General features: G+C 42.7%; 1 protein-coding gene across 1 annotated transcript in view; it reads right to left on the bottom strand.

Annotated features, from left to right (window-relative positions):
* The window catches only part of fcho1 (FCH and mu domain containing endocytic adaptor 1), a 55,272-nt gene extending 43,643 nt beyond the window's left edge, over positions 1 to 11,629 (bottom strand). The window contains exon 1 of the mRNA XM_079506344.1: positions 11,509 to 11,629. The gene's annotated coding sequence lies outside the window, so the exon portion shown is untranslated. The remainder of the gene's footprint in view (positions 1 to 11,508) is intronic.
* Positions 11,630 to 12,467: the final 838 nt, after the last annotated feature.

Below are 12,467 nucleotides of genomic sequence, written 5' to 3'. Positions count from 1 at the left end.
GAAAGAAGAGAAGGTAAAAGGAAAGAAAAGAAAAAATGTGTTAGAACCAGGAGGATACAGTTGCCTTTTATCTGTTGTCTTGCAGCTGGAGCAAGACTTGAGTCACTCGATTCTCTCTGACCTCTGTTCTCTTACTCCAAACACAAAGGTATAGGAGGTGTGTGTACTGTATGCCAGCAGCTTTTCTCCATTAGGTACTAGTATTGATCGTAACCTGCTGCATACTCCACATTTGTCATAGTCTCAGCCCAGGGAGGAACCATAATTCTGCCCTGGCTACAATGCAAGCAAGCATCACATAGTATATATTACAGAGTAATGAAACAGAGTGAGTGTGGAACGGTCTGATGGAGAGTCAAACGGGGAGAAACCTGTCTGGAACAATACACCGATACTGAAGGTAATGTCAAGGAGATAATACTTGGCTACTAGTCTTTAGTTAAGTAACAGCAGCCCTGGCTGGAAAATAGGCATGTTTGACAACTACAAGGACACCCACACAGAGTACAAGAGGAAGCTGCAGTACAGACAGAGATAGAGAGCGAGAGAGAGAGAGAGAGAGAGAGAGAGAGACACCACGAGAAATAAACAGGAGGTACAGTACTGTAACTGCCAAGGAGGTGAAAGATAGACTTTACTTTCACTTTCAGAATTATTAAACGTATGCATTGATCTGATACAGTACCTCAGGACAGCACTCAGTTTAACACATTCACTCCCGTTACTATAGGTGGGATCGTTGTTGTAATCTAAATACGGGACCCTCGTCTGGGTTGACAGACAGGTAGTGCGTGCAGGCTGGGTGGTGTGTGACAATCCTGTTGAAGTATTACTTTGGTACGGCGACTGCGGCGGCGGCCGGCGGGTACCCGGGAGAACAAATTAACGAGACACGAGACAGTATCACGCTAAGGTTCACTACGTTTATTACACGAACAGGAAACATATATAGTGCTGGATCATAATGACGTAACAATAAGATATGAGACAGAAGAACGTGCCTACTGCAGCAAGGCTGACCTTGCTGTCGCCTAGATGTCTCTCGTAGCCTATCTATAAAGCATGCTACAGTACCGGCAGTACACAATACATATCAAGTACACTGTATCTCAAGTTCAAGTACATAGACTAAGATGTACTGTGCATGGGCTAATATCACAACAGTGAGGCCAGTGTAATGTGCGAAAAACACAGAATAAGAGACCACTTGAGTGATAGCCCTCAATATTTGAGCCACATCCTCATTCTAGGCTGTGTATCAACGCGCAATGGATTAAATGTCTTAGTGCAATCAAAGATTAGGGTTTTATAAGGTCCCAAAGATCACAGTTTGTCTCATTTTGAGGAGATAAAGGACGAATAAGCGCACAAGCATGCACGTCTGATCCGTATGTAGGCATGTAACAAAAAAAGCACAAAAAAAAAAAAAAAGAATATTTTAAAATATTTTTAATTACTGGCAAAGGCGGGTTGTGGAGAGAAGAACGAGGTCCCTCGTTCTTGGCATACTTTGTTTTAAAGATCACAGGACACACACACACACCCACCCCCCCCCCCCCCCTTACAACTAGCTCTGGTCCATAGCTCTAATGCCGTGCATTTAGAGCTATCTTACCGATGACTTCCGGGGCTCGCATAAATGCAGACCAGCCTCTCTTTAGCGTAAATACAAAGAACGTTTTTGCTACTCACCAATACAAAGGCGGGTTGTGTCATTAGAAAGCCTTTTCTTAGTGGACACACTCTGAGCCAAAAAGGGATTTGTTTTCCACCGAAAACCAAAAAAAAATGTGTTACTCCACTGCGCCCTCTACCAATATTGCCAAGAGAAAACCTTCATAGAGAATATTTTTCCTCCAGTGAAAAAAATAAATACCTTTCTGGCCAAAAAGTACCTTGTATACGTGTGGTGGGGGGCTCAGAGTGCTTCCACTAAGGAAAGTAGTCTTTCATACTTACGGATCATTTTCTAAAAATAATAAAAATAAAAACAACATGAAAAGAAAACACAATAACATATCATCATCACAGTACTATCCATTTGGTCAAAATAAGGTAATAGTCGATTATATACACACAGAATCTGCCACCGGCCCAATGGCCCATAATATAGAGTACTTCCCCAGGGCAGATCTCATTGAGGGTTTCTGCCATCCATTATTCTGCCGAGTGCTGACCGTGTGTGTGTGTGTGTGTGTGTGTGTGTGTGTGTGTGTGTGTGTGTGTGTGTGTGTGTGTGTGTGTGTTTTGTGCTGACAACAGCCCTTTCCCTCTCCTGGCAGACTGAGCTCGGGCCAGGCGACCTAGCATTAGGCAGCCAGGAATACAATACCACAAAGAGACACACACCCACACACACCAGCAGCCTCTCACCTTGTTAATTAGCTCAGCGCTGGGACTAAAGGCCCCCTGTGGACAGTGTTCTGTTTGGCAGAGTGAGCTACTCGGACACAACAGAAAGAAAGCAAGCGAAAGAGAGACAGAGACAGACAGACAAACAGACGGACAGACAAAGTACTACCCTCTCTGCTTGCAGGTCTAGGGGGAGACCCTGACCCAAAAGAGAAATTAGACGTTTGCCCAGGACCCACACTAGTGAAAATAGCAGATCTACAAGCTCAAAACACGCCCCATCACGCCACGTAACGAGCTTGCAAATCTTCTATTTCACTACTTCATCAAAATTATTAGATTCTTTCAGTTTATTTATGAAATACTTGAAGTGTTGGAATTGTTTTTAATTGCTGAAAAGTTGTGATGTGTTTTGTGTTTTGTTTAAAGGACAACTTTAGTTTTTTTCAACCAAGGTTCATGTTTTAGGTTGTTATTAGAGAAAGTAAAAGGTGAGTGTAATTTGTTTTCATTTGCTGCTTTCTTTTGTTTTAGGGATTTTTAGCCACATGCTCGAATGCCCCCGCCCCCCTGTCAAAAACAGCTAAAATCCCTAAAACGAAAGAAAGCAGCAAACGAAAAAAAATGAACACTCATCTTTTACTTTCTCTAATAACAACCTAAAACATGAATCTTGGTTGAAAAAAACTAAAGTTGTCCTTTAAACTTGAATATGTAGGAAACAAGGATACTTACTCGCAAACAATCCAAAATTGGTCCGCGACCCAAAGATGGGTCCCGAAACCGACAGTAACTTTTATGTTTTGTAGAAGAGGCAAACTAATATTGTTTATGCCGTTTATTTTACATGTGTACAGTGTAAACTTGAAACATTATTGTACTGTAAAAAGGTCTCTTTTCCCTTGATCTTTATCTTTTTTTAGTACAATAGTATTAGTTTACTATAATTAGATTAATACACGATAATCAACACTAACATTTTAATTTAGAACAGAAATCATACAAATACGTGTTCAATCAATCATTCAATCAAAGCAAACGGCATAAACAATATTAGTTTGCCTCTTCTACAAAAATGCACGTGCCAAGCTGTCATACTCTTGTACTCGCATCTCGGAGGACAGTCTGGTGTTTCGGTAGGCCAATCAGAGGCATGCAGGCGGAGCGTTACCATGTCTATGCTCGGACGTAGAATAGATATACACTTTAGGCACACCGGAAATAAAGGCAACACAAAAAGAGTTGCCTACAGTATGTGAAGCACAGCTTCAAACTGAGGATTTTATTGGAAAGGTCACACCACCATCATGTGCTGCCGGTGCCAACAAACAAGTCCCTGAACACATTCTGCCATGATAAAGTATCCATGTAGGGACAAGGACAAAGGGACAATGATCCCCACTAATGTACCAGCTGTTTTTAGTAGAAAAAAGGAAAACTTAAAAAGAGAGGGAGAGAGGATGGAGGGAGAAGGGCAGGCCAATGAGCACCTAAAAATAGAGACAGACAGGGATGGAGTTTGAGAAAAGAGACAAATATTGGATTTGACATACATTTTCCAGCTAGGTAGACTTGATGTGCCACAATGACATTTGAATTGGGACTTTACTGTGCTCCTTTTATAGCCTATATATTTTTATACAGGGAGTGACAGAATGGTTGCGGCCTAAGATGTGGTTGTGATGTGGTTTCAACTTACAACTAGATGTTTGAGCTCTGCTGTCAGGCAAACAAAGCTCAAATGAAGTGAGGACAGACACATCGTAAATCATCTTCGGTTTCTATTCAAAAATTCATTACCGGAGCAAATTATGGTTACGCTCTGCATGCATTGTCACAGAGGGTTTGCATGAGATGGCTTCACTCCATTAGCAGGCCCAGGACTTATGCTTAATTTACACACAGTCGTGCAATGGTGTCGCATGGCGAAAATAGCATATCTACTAGCTCACTACGTGTTGCGATGAGACGCGTTGTTAGCTTGTAGATTGGCGTGGCACACGACACTGTCGTAAGAAGTATGAGACTTTACCCAGCAAGCACTTGGTGGGTGGGCTACATGTGAAACGTCTAACAGCAGTAAACAATACAATTAAATCCCACACTGGTACTCAAGTTATTTTAAGGTTTAAACAAGGGAGGGAAAAAAGAATAACCCGCTTCGCTCCATAAAAAACAATCCAAATTAATCTCTTGTACCTTTAACTGAGTACTCTGAGCAAATCTTTGTACACTACATGACTGCTTGATGCCTCCTTGTTCCATTGATGACGGAGTGGGACACGCAGACATCCAGGTAGTGGCAGATTACAGGTTAAAGTCAGTTTAAACGCATATGACAAGCACCCCCAAGGCAGACAATCACTTATGGTTAATTTATACTTTGTGGGACAAAAAAGAACAGAAACTCAGTACAATTAGATTTGTGGTAGAGAGCGAGTCACAGAGACACATAATCTGCAGGGAGACAAATACAGCCATGTGGACAGGCCAGTGGCGTCTGAAGTTTTGCTGCAATAGGGAAGAGAGAGAGGTGATCATATCAGGCCCAAACAGGCAGTGAGTCAGTCAAGACTCAAGAGAGGCCAGCCCAGTAGCCATATCAGTAAAGATACATTCCCATATGTGCCTTGTAGTATGGCTCAACCACAGTTAGTGCACACTGCAGACCATTATGCTGCTTGTGAGCACATGGACCCATGTGCGCATGTTTCAACCTGACGCTCAGGACAAGATTAAGGAAGTTTTCCCTGGTCTACATTTTATGCCTTGCCTAGTACCAGCACCTCCCCCACTTGGATGTGCACGAAAAGCTACCCATTATATATATATATATATATAAATAAAAATAAAGCATTCCTACTTCCGTTTCCTGCTATCATATCATAGTATCAGCCCCTTTAACCCCTAATGCTGCCTGACAACACGCAGATGGCTGCCATGAAAATTGTGACTTTAGAAGGCCGGGGGGGCGGACAGGAAGACAGATTCTCTTTCTTAAACACGAACACAGAAACTGTCGAGCAAGGACATTTTTTTTTATCCAGCAGGAAATAAATGGTGCAACTTCTCCGCCCACATTGAGGTTATACTTGCCGTTTCTTTCCCCCCTTTCTCTGCAGCTAGGGGTTTGTTGAAAGAAAAGGGGGGGTGGGGGAACTCTACTGTCAGATGCTTCTGCCTCAGAGGGAGAGAGGAAGAGCTCAGAAGAAATTCCCTCCTCTTCATCGCCACCTCCACCTGCTCACCTCGCCCACCCACTCCTCAGTGAGGGATGAGTGTGAGGGATGAGAGAGACAGAGGGAGAGAGACTGAAAGAGAGAGAGAGAGGCAGACGAGCAGTGATTCCGGTTTCCCGTGCTACCGTCACCGACAGCCTGAGAGAATGTTTTTCTCTGTCTTGGAGAACACAACGAAGAGGAGGTGGGTTTAAAAGTGTAATAACACAACCCATAGTGGAATATACAGCAGACACTTTGCCAGGCTGCTAACAGCCCCATCTGTCACTGGCACAGGAGGAAAGGCAGAAAGAGAGAGAGAGACAGAGTGTGGGTAAATGGACGGACTATGAGGAAAGGTAGAAAATAATTGAAATATCACAACAGTTCTGCTGAAAAATGACAACAGGGGACAGCCAGGGAAGATGGGCAAGACAAGAACTGCCAGTACTGGTGGCTGCCTGGTGCAACCACAATAATTAAACTATTATTACCTCAAAGTACATTTCCAGAGGCCAGATTGGAAGATAACATCCGTATCCACTCTCTCTGGCAAAAGACCTCAGTCAGGCCAGAAAAGCTTATACAAGGAAGGAACTGTTGACTTTTTCCTTTCTTCAGACTGGAACTTAAATAGCATCAATCTGAGGCTGAGCTGCAAGTTCTGCAACATATTTTTTACAAGATGGCTGGAGAACAGCCAGAGCCTTGCAAATCTACTGCACTGCATAACAACTTCTGTGTGTCCTTCACTACTAAACCTGATTTGGCAAGGCAAGGACAGTGATGTGTGTAAATGCCAATTTCCTCTGCACCAGCAAAGAATAGGCTACTCGAACACATGAGATCCAGGAGCAGCCATCATTTTAACAGCAGTGTCAACTTAAGATGAGTGCTGGATGAAAACACTGAACTGCATGAAACAACCCTTTAACATTTTCCATTGCACCTTACAATGAGAGCCATTTTTTATATGCAGAGAAAGATTTCTATCCGTAACTACGATCACCATCAGCAGCAGCCACCAAGCAATCAAACAAAGCAAGACACAGAGCTTGTGACCCAACAAGGACAACCAAGCTTTGAGCTTTAACAAAAACTGACTCCAGCTTCTTACTTCTAGGTACTCTTGTCTATCACTTATTCACTTCTATCCTGATGTCATGAATTAACAACACCCTACGTTTTATGACCATTTTGCTCAAACTTCATATGACTTAAGACTTGGCCAGTGCTGATTCAGAACAAAACCGAGAAATCAGCAGAGCAGGAGAGCTAGGCAGACCACAGTGAGAGCGGGAGAGAGAAAGATAAATAAACAAGCCAAGCACTCTCAGCTCCCCATTGTCTTGGCCTGAATGTGCTTTTGTGGGTGCAGGCAGCATACAGCCCAGTCCAGTACAGTCTATGACAATGTGCCAGGCGGGCATCACTACCCAGCCCTGGCATTGGCAGCTGTGAGAGACAGCCGAGAAAAACACAGCATGACAGCATGAGCATGGTAGGCACAAATGTCAGTCAGCCCTGTCTTCCACAATGCATGTTAATGTTCATAAAGAGACAAAAGATCAGTATTCTAAAAAGGGCAAGAAGACAAACAGCATACCCTATTGGAAACAAGTGTAATGCTTAATTGGGTCGTCCACTCACAGTTAACAGCCTTTGTATTGAGTTTGTGCTTGAAATGTACTGTAATTCTGCAAACTGTTAATAAATTCTTCAATCAATCAATCAATCAATACGGGAACATATTTGCATAGAGCAAAGCTAAGTTGTAACGCAGGACTTGATTCACAATTTATTTGAAATAAACGAAATACAGACGATTGCCACACCACAAAATGTATTGCAAATGCAAACCTATTTTCTTAGCCAATAGCCATGCTTTGAATTTACTAGTCTACCAATATGAGAACCCATCGGCAAATAAAGGAGAAACAGCACCCGCTTTTCCTTCGAATTTTACTATTTTAGTTGATGCGAGTCAACTAGTAGCCAGACTACTAGTCTACTGACTAGAAAGGTAGCAGAGGACTCTCCAAGATATGTGTGAATTGAACACTCCTACCAGTTTTCCCTCACACTGAAGTTTCTGTGTGCTTCTTTTGGACAGCCTTGGCTTTTAATAACCCGGCTAGGCGGCTACACATGCAAATAAAAACAAACTGCTTTGCCTCCGTTTTACAGAGACTAATAAAGTGCCGCTAAAGTAACCAACAACCTACCAAACTAACCATTATGCCATCCGGGTGTTGGGATCTGTTTCACCACAGTAATCCTTTATCATCCACCTCTCCCTAACACTCATGTTTAATGACCCCTGCATGAAGTGAACCAATAACCCAGAAATAGACCGAGGATCAGGCCAAGAAGGCACTAAAGCAGGCCTGCTCCTCCAGGCTTCCCCAGGGTAAAATGCCGGTGTGAAACTAGCCAGGATCCCTCCATCTGCTGTAAGCAGGGATCCTGACCAGGCCTCACTCACCGCCCTGGGCAAGGATCATGGTTAATACAAGAGTTGGACATAATGGACAAGACCTCTTTTCAGGATATGCCACACATATTGAATACCTCTTATGTACAGTAATCTATTGATGTATGTAAAACAATTGATGAGCATTTCAGAGATTAGCATCTTCTGTTGATGTTCTGACTTTAATAGGTTAACCGACATGTCGCCTCGTGTTCTCTGCCTCTCGGCTCTGCCCTGTTTGGCAAAGGAGAGGGAGAGGGCTAGCAGCCTATATTACACAGGGGCTGCCCATTCATAATTAATATTTGTCATCAGCACCATCCCATGTAGGAGAGCTGCAGGGGGCATATCCCGGCATAATGAGGATAGTAAGAGGATCTGCATGCAGATCAAGCTGAGAGATGTGCTCTCCTTGACCCTACTTGTGAGATGTGTGATGTTAGTTATGCATATGATTTCAAACATACACATGAGAAATTTGAGACATGTTAGTGCCTTCCTTGACATATTTCTCTTTTAAACATGGCCGAAGCCTGACTGCTCAGCGGGTATCATCTGATGAGGCCTGAACTCAACAGCAAAGAGAATTCAAATCTAAATGCAAAGTAGGAAGCCCATTTTGCTCTTCCTTTTCTGCTCACCTCGTCCTTCTTTCTACATTACAGTCTTTCATGGAGTTGAGACAGATGACATCAATGGATACTGGATGAGTAGAAAGGAGGTCTAATTGCATCAGGTGTGTGTGTGTGTGTGTGTGTGTGTGTGTGTGTGTGTGTGTGTGTGTGTGTGTGTGTGTGTGTTTGAAAGGCACTGCAAACAAGCAGCCAGTTTTTGGGCCAGCGTTTTCCCAGCAGATAGTAATTCACAGGGGGCCAATCCTTGAATGCTTTCTCAGAAAACCTAAACGGATGTATGATATTCTACTTTATCTGAACCCAAATTAATCATAACTGTGCACTTCCCTTGCTTTCTGCTTCCAAATGTACTTGAGCCTTTTTAATTGACTATGGGAGAGCTGTCAGAGATAGTGCTGGTGTCACAGGCTACAACATTATTATTATTTTTTAAACACATGTGTGAAGTGAGGGGAACTCTTATCATCATACATCATCTCATTCCGGCCAATTAGAATTTGCATCCTCACCTTCGTCTTCAATGTTTGTGTTTGTTTACTTTGTGTTGGGACAATGATGTAAAACTGGCCATTCTTTATCAATGGCATGTAATGTTTGTGTTAGGACAAAGTTTGTGTTTACACACAACCTCAAAGCTGGACATAGGAGGGGCTAGCGCCCCTCAAACATCACACTTGCGTGAAGTGAGGGGCGCTCTTATCATCATACATCACATTCATCAATACCTGTACCTAGACAGTAGCGGCAAAGAGGCATCAAGAAAGCGCCTACGCCGCCTAGTCCAGGCGTCTCTTCTGGGTTTTTAAACAGCTGGTGGATGGAAATAACGCATGGCTTCAACTTGCAGCGTCGGCAAAAAAATGGAAACGCTTTGCCCAAGTTGAAGCCACGCACGCACTAGCGCCATTTCCATCCACCAGCTGTTTAAAAACCCGGAAGAGACGCCTGCTCTAGGTTGCTTTCTTGACGCCTCCTGACGCTTATGTTTGGGTACAGGCATGTACTTTGCTCAGCCAATCAAATCATCGCTATGGGCGGTGGCGTAACCGTCTGGGCACCCGACTGGTAATCCAGTCGCAGGGTGCCGCGGGTTCGACTCCCGAGCCCGACACGGCCTTTACTGCATGTCTTCCCCCATCTCTCTCCCGTTTCCTGTCAGCCTACTGTCTGTCCCTTCAAAAACCAATAAAAGGCGTAAGCCGCAAAAAAAATATCTTTAAAAAAAAAAAATCATCGCTATGGCGTGATCAGCCAATCAAATCATTGCGTTTGTGTTCACACGCACAGACAAAGCTGGGGATAGGAAAAATCCCAGCACAGTATTGACATGCCCAAACACATATACACAGAGAACGGCCTTCAAACAACAATAACTGAACATTCATTGTCATGCTGGCCAGTACCAAAGGTGTTTTGTCAAGCTGATACCTTTAAGATTGAAGCAACCTGGCCAAGAAACTCATTCCTCACAAGGATGGTACACATTTTCTTCATCAAGTGATAGCGAAACCTCCTCCCTTCCCTCCATTTCTTCTCACTCCCATGACCCATCCCACTCACCCTGACTCAGTTTCTCAATCCTCAGCAGAACCAAGGCTTTGCTGCTCCATGCTGAAGTCAGGCAACCATTATCTATTGTATATCAAAAGATACAGCCAGGCTAAACCCCACTATATCTGGCTTCACAGTGAGACAAAGTGAGAATCTACTGGTGCTCTGAAGAAAGGGAATGCACTGTAGATATGTACTGGATTCAGTCAGTGACGAAGTGAAGTCCAGAGTAGACTACTCTAAGACATGGGGGGAAAATATTCCTTTCCGTGATTGATACAGTATTTATATAACATAATTAGTGTGGTTGCCACTAAGCAGTATTTTGCATTATCTGCTATTGTAACAACAACAGGTACAATAGGCTAACAACACATTCTAGAAAGCATGCAATAGGCTATAACCCATACTTAAAAATCATGACCAGACAAACTGGTATTGTGATTACTTTTAGAAGTTTTGGTGTGGGGGCTACTCTACTCCCAATTTAAATTTAAGCCATTTAAGCAAACCACATAACTCTTATTTTAAAAAGGAGAATCTTAATCTACCAAGGACTCAATTAGGATAACTGTGCTGCTCAACAACTTAACCTTAACCTAGCTAGAAACCTAAGATGAAGTCTCTCATCATCAGTGACATACTGTATCAGGGAGATGCTGCAATATAGCTAGACATTTGAGATGTACATCACTGGTGATGAGATTGTGGTTTAACCATAGAAAGCTATAACCTACTTTGGTCCCAAAGGTCACTCACATATTAGCATCTGAAAGGAGGAAGAACTGCTGAATAGGGGTCAGTCTGTGTCAAATGATGAGCTGATGACAAAATTCCTATTATGTCCTGGGAGAAGTTCCTACATTAAAAAGCCTTGAAAGCATATAAGCGCATTGATAATTACTTCTTGAAACATTCTTATAGCTGAGTTTGATATATTTAGGATAATGCAGTAAAATTAAGCCCGATTTATAGAATTTATTCCGTAGTTAATTTATTTCCACCACACATTCAATCATTCTGTAATTCGTAGTTAATTTATCCACATTACTTCGTTCACGTTCAGTCATATATTTATATATTCCTCATCATTAGCCGGTACGGTACGGTACGTCTGCCACAGTGTCTACTGTCTACAACTGCTGCAAGCTTAGCTTGGACTCAACATTGACAACCACGATCAAGTCGGTCGTATATCAATTGGCTTGTATTCCCTCGTAGTTTCAGAATCGTTTCTACTTCTATTCTACAACACAGAATTCGGGTAACGGATTATTACCTGCTATGTGTTTCCTAGAAAACCTTTATAGTACATGTTCCATCCTGAGCCCATTCAACAGCCTTGAGTCCGATCGAAGCATGCATGCACCCGGAGAGATTTGATCATAGTAGAATTTCACCAGGCACTTTTCATTTGTGCGCGGAAACCACCGCCCACCTTTAACCCGATTGGTCGATATGTTCTTCAGTCAGGAAGAAATGTGTTGTAGGCATAGCAACCTTATATATATACTCTATGATAGCAACCATATAGAGGCGGGCCAACTAGGATATACCTATAGCCTATTGGATGATGATTCAAAGATGACGCCCACAAAAAAATATGAAAAAGGTTGTGTGTTACTGTAGCAATAATACCGGTACTTTAGTTTTTATGTGTGGCGCTCAAGGTCATACAAAGGATGAACAATGACCAAACACAGGACTGAAGTTCACATTGTTCACTACAAGGCAAACTTCAAGAATTAAAAAATATTGTCAGCCTGTTCTAGATATATATATAAAAAAAGATAATAATAATAATAATAAGGCTATAACTGTGAGGTTAGGTAAGGTTAGGGATTTAGGGGTCAAAGTGTCCTTGATTAAGAAGACTCTGAACCCCTAATTGCTCCTGATGTGCAGGTTGGTGCTTTGCATGGTTTACTCCGGCATCGGTGTGTGAATGGGTGAATGTAATGCACAATCTCTGTAAAGTGCCTTGGATGAAGGTGCTATATAAATGCACCAATTACCTGTGCTACACAGACACACCAAAGGAAGAGGGAGTCCCTCCCCTGTATGCAGTAAGAACACATGAGTCTTAAAATAGATTAGGCTATTGTTTACTATCAATACAGAAACCTTTGCGCGAATGTAGGCTGCATGCAGTGACAACAGCTATACTGTAGCAACGAAACACAGTCTGGTGTTGTTTTATGTCCCAGGGTCTGCTTTGACACAATTGTGTGCATTCGG

Source organism: Electrona antarctica, assembly GCF_951216825.1.
Source record: "Electrona antarctica genome assembly, chromosome: 7".
Classification (NCBI taxonomy): domain Eukaryota; kingdom Metazoa; phylum Chordata; class Actinopteri; order Myctophiformes; family Myctophidae; genus Electrona; species Electrona antarctica.
The sequence above is the reverse complement of the archived record's forward strand: the minus strand, read 5'-3'. Positions and strand labels throughout refer to the sequence as shown.